Below are 5,505 nucleotides of genomic sequence, written 5' to 3'. Positions count from 1 at the left end.
TCAATACAGTAGTAATAGGAAATAGACAAAACCATTTTCTCTGTGCTAAGCTTTGGACTCATTATGCATAATCTCAATACTCACAACAGTCTTGTGAAATCCTGACCCAGACAAAGAGCATCTAATTTGTATTCGAGTAGACCCTGCCCTTGGTGTTTGTCAAATGCTCACTCTACACAATTGTACACAGTAGTTGTGATTATCTGATTCTAGGTCCAGCAGCAGATTTTTAGAGGCCATATTCTTCACATAAAATAAAGAACTTGTTTATTCAAACTGGAATTTTACATTAAGCCAGATAGGCCAGACTTTAACAATATGCGAACTGTGAACTTCCAGATGTTCAAGCTGGATTTACAAAAGACAGAGGAACCAGAGATCGAATTGCCAACATCTGTTGGATTATCGAAAAAGCAAGAAAGTTCCAGAAAAACATCTACTTCTGCTTTATTGACTATGTTGAAGCCTTTGACTGTGTGGATCACAACAAAGTGTGGACAACTCTTAGAGACATGGGAATACCACCTTACCTGGCTGCTAAGAAATCTGTATGCAAGTCAAGAAGCAACAGTTAGAACTGGACATGGAACAATGGACTGCTTCCAAATCAGGAAAGGAGTACATCAAGGCTGCATATTATCATCCTGCTTATTTAACTTATATGCAGAGCATATCATGTGAAATGCCAGGCTAAATGAGGCACAGGCTGCAATTAAGATTACTGGGAGAAATATCAATAACTTCAGATATGCAGATGACACTATCCTTATGGCAGAAAGTGAAGAAGAACTAAAGAGCTTCTTGATGAAGGTAAACAAGGAGAGTAAAAAAGTTGGCTTAAAACTCAACATTCAAAAAACTAAGATTATGACATCAAGTCCCATCATTTTATGGCAAACAGATAGGGAAACATAGAAATAGTGATAGACTTTAATTTTTTGGGCTCTGGAATCACTGCAGATGGTGATTGCAGCTGTGAAATTAAAAGATGTTTGCTCCTTGGAAGAAATCTATGACCAACCTAGATAGCATATTAAAAAGCAGAGACATTACTTTGCCAAAAACATCCATCTAGTCAAAGCCTAGTTTTTCCAGTGGTCATGTATGGATGTGAGAGTTGGGCTCTAAAGAAAGCTGAGAACCAAAGAATTGATGCATTTGAACTGTGGTGCTGGAGGAGACTCTTGAGAGTCCCTTGGACTGCAAGGAGATCCAGCCAGTCTATCCTAAAGATCAGTCCTTAGTGTTCATTGGAAGGACTGATGTTGAAGCTGAAACTCCAATACTTTGGCCACCTGATGTGAAGAGCTGACTCTTTGGAAAAGACCCTGATACTGGGAAAGATTGAAGGCAGGAGGAGAAGGGGACGACAGAGGGTGAGATGGTTGGATGGCATCACTGACTTGATGGATATGAGTTTGAGCAAGCTCTGGGAGTTGGTGATGGACAGGGAGGCCTGGTGAGCTGCAGTCCATGGGGTCACAAAGAGTGGGACACAACTGAGTGACTGGATTGAACTGAAACCATTTTGAATTCACCTTTATTTCCTAACATTTAGTCTTAGAAATTAAAGTTCTGAACGAATTTTTTTTTTTTTTCTGTAGCACAGGTAGAGAATAGAGACATCTTCTAAGGTAGCTTCTGGATAGATAGACATCATAGAAATAGAGATGATCTGACAAAAAAAGTAAAGCTCAAAATAAAATACAAAGTTGCAAACTTGCATTTATGAACAATTCAGATATTGGATCATTTTGAGAAAACAAATATCTCCAAAGGTTGCAGAATTCCATTATGAAATTTGTAGAATGTTATTATGTCATGAAGTATACATCTCTTACATTTTCCTTTTGACACATGCAGATGAAGAAGTTCCTGGTGTGATTGCATTTATAGAAATGATAGCTGAGTGTTAAAATGTGAAAAGTGGCAGCAATTCTTCAAGGAGGAAAAAACCTTCAGAATACTGATGAGAGGAAACAGTGTGAATATAGACTTGGTAGGCACAGCTTTTATTTTTCTATCTTAAGTTTGACAAAATATTCACATCTTGAAAATTGTACCTACAGTGGACCAAAAAAAGGCCAAATTGTGTATGTGTATTTGAAAGAATATTACATGCAAATAATGGGCTTTTCCCACAATCTCTTAGTTTGCACTAGTTTAGAAATATTATCATGTACAACTCATGAATATTCTGATTTTTAGTATATACCAAAGTACGATTTTTGTAAATGGTCACAGGTGCAGAGTTTTGCATGAGCAATCACACTGCTGAGATTGGAAACAGTACACATATAAGAGGAAGAGGTGATATAATAGATTCAGAAATTGAATCTTTATGCTTTATTTACAATTAACCAGTGAACTGAAATGACACTTTGAATGTGTTGTCTAAAGTGAGGAAAGAAAGTACATGAAAATTTAAAATTGTCAGGTGTTTTTTATACAAATTTTGGAGGAATGTTTACATGTATACTAGGCAGTATATATTTCATTACTTTTACACTTGGAAACAAGGAGAAGTTTATAGTAAGTAAGGAACTTGATACTTTGAATATCAGATTTACTCTGACGAATCACAAACAGCTTTGCATCTGGCTAGTGTTTTCAGGGAAGACTTCCAAGGAAAAGATAATGAGACAAACGTGCCACTGTGGTTTAAAGACCCATTAGAAAGATATCTAAGGAGGTAGGAGGTACCTAGCAGATTTGTCATTGTTCAGTCTCTTAAATCATGTCTGACTCTGTGATCCCATAGACTGCAGCTCATCAGGCTTCCCGGTCCTTCACTATTTCCCGGAGTTTGCTTATACTCATGTCCATTGAATTGGTGATGCCATCCAACCCTCTCATCCTCTGTCATCCTCTTCTCCTCCTATCTTCAGTCTTTCCCAGCATCAGAGTCTTTTCCAATGAGTCAGCTCTTCTTATCAGGTGGCCAAAGTATTGAAGCTTCAGTTTCAGCCACAGTCCTTCCAGTGAATATTCAGGGTTGATTTCCTTTAGGATTGACTGGTTTGATCTCCCTGTAGTCCAAGGGACTTTCAGGAGCCTTCTCCAGCACCATAGTTCAAAAGCATTAATTCTTCGGCACTCACGCTTCTTTATAGTCCAACTCTCACATCCATACATGACTACTGGAAAAGCCATAGCTATAAGGACCTTTGTCAGCAAGGTGATGTCTCTGTTTTTTAATATGCTGTTGAGGTTTGTCATAGCTTTTCTTTCAGGGAGCAAGCATCTTTTATTTCATGGCTGAAGTTACCATCGGCAGTGATTTTGGGGCTCAAGAAAATAAAATCTGTCACTATTCCCATTTTATCCCCATCTGTTTGCCAAATAGGCATTCCCGTAATATTTTGGCATAGAACTCCTTGTTCAATTTATTTCCAGATGTGACTCGTTCTGAGGAAGGAATTTTTGTTATTTAATGAGTATTTAATTTGCCTGAGGAATTGGATTGTATGATTGTACTATAGTTACAGGGCAAACTTTGCAATTACAAATTCTGCTTGAAAGGATACTCTCAATCTAATAATACTAATATCTGTAACAAGTGCTATAAACATGTTAACAAATGTTAGATGCTTTATCTGCATTATCTTTAATCCTAATAAAAAACTCTTTAATATAGATATTATTTAACACCCAAATTAGTACTATCTTTCATGATTTTTTCTCATATAATTGATTTATGGCTTATGACATGATATCAGGTGTCATATACCTATTTTCTTATTTGAAATAATGTACAAATACTCTTAAGAAAAAAAAATCTATTTTGGAGTTGAACTTATCAAAAACAATGAACTGCAAATATCAACTAATAATCATATAGACTAAACAATGTAACTGAGAATGGTCAGATAACTCAAAGTGTGAAATATTTTTCATGTCAGTGGATACCATTGCCCTTTCCTCTGTTTGTATGTCAACCTGTGAACCCTTGGTACTTGCTTCTGTGTTCAGGCTCCAACACTGGCAGAACTTCTAGGGATTCAGTCCAGTATTTCAGTATTCTTCCAACCTATGCTGGACCCAATGTTTGGAAAAGGAGCGTAGTTTGTATTCAGAAATAAAATGAACTTTGTGGTCTAGGGAAGAAGAGATTCTTTCTGCCTCATCAAAGTTCAAGTCTAGAACTTTAAAAAAATAAAAGGCAGTCCTTTTTTTTTTTTTTTTGAGGGTACCTAGGAATTTGTCTCAGGCTCTTATCTGAGTCAACTGCCTTTTCTTTTCTGCATCACTGCAAACTTCACCCCCTTCCCATTAGCTCAGACTCCTCTACCCTTGATCTTGCCTTCCTGGAAACAGTAGCCACAAATTTTAGTAGTTGCTGCCTTGGCATGCTCTCCACTGTGCAGCTAAAAGCCTCTCTGAATGTTCAGACACAAAACAAAGAGTAGAGATTGGGGAAATTCATTCATTTTATGGAAAGTATCTCTTTCTACTGGCACTTGTTTCTTTTCCAAGCAAGTTAGCTTTCTGGCATCACTGCTAGCAAGGATAAATTCAAGCATCCTCCTTGCAAATTTTGTGCCTCCACATATCCAGACTGTTTCTTGTAGTGTTTCTTATTAGAAAACCCATATTAGCTCTCTGTTTTCAGTTTTTCTGTGGTATAATATTCTCTTTATTTTATAAATAACCAGTTAAGTGAGCTTCCTATATGAAAAAAAAAAAATGGAGCAGTAAATTATTTAACTGATGGGACTGTTGAGAAGATTAGACTACTTAATATGTAGAAAGTGCTCTGCAAGAACGCAAAAAGCTTAGCTATTTTTGTATTTTTATGATCATTGTTAAAGACAAAGGTGAACCAGATAATGAATGGTAGTGTTAGTGTTTAAGTGGGTTCATTTCCAGCATAACCTCCTTTTGGTAGAAACTACATTTTTTTTGGAAATGTTCTACCCGATGATGTAAAAATTCCAGAAAGATGAAATAATATCTTGGACTGTGGAGTAATCATCTTTAACTATTTTATATTATTTTAACATGTAAGTTCTAAAACATTAAAAATAAAATAAGTAAACAAGAGTGCATTGGAATAAAATCAGTACAAAAAATTTACTGTTTAATAATCCCAGGGTAGATGACTGTTGATGAAAAATTTCATTTGAACTCAGAAGGGCTTTCATTTTCTATCTTTCTTTTATTTCTCTGGTCTGATTCATTTACTAGAATGAACCGGTCTTTGAAGCAAAACCTGAGATTGCTGAGTATCAACTATGATCTTAGGCAAATTTCCTTATCTCTTTAAGTTTTATTTCTTCAACTGTAAAGTAATGATCATTAAATAGATCAGAATTAACTATGTATTTGGGAAATGTATTCTGAGCATTTTACATTGATTATCTCAGATAATTCTCATGATAAATCCTATACAGCAGAGGTCTTAATCCTAGATACACATTTGGATCATGGGGAGATTATTGTTAAAAATAACAAGATTCTCAAGGTGGGAGATGGTGGCATGAGATATTTTTTTTCCCCCACGAT

The sequence above is a fragment of the Capricornis sumatraensis genome, chromosome 4 (assembly GCF_032405125.1).
Source record: "Capricornis sumatraensis isolate serow.1 chromosome 4, serow.2, whole genome shotgun sequence".
In the NCBI taxonomy this organism is placed as follows: Eukaryota; Metazoa; Chordata; class Mammalia; order Artiodactyla; family Bovidae; genus Capricornis; species Capricornis sumatraensis.
The sequence above is the reverse complement of the archived record's forward strand: the minus strand, read 5'-3'. Positions refer to the sequence as shown.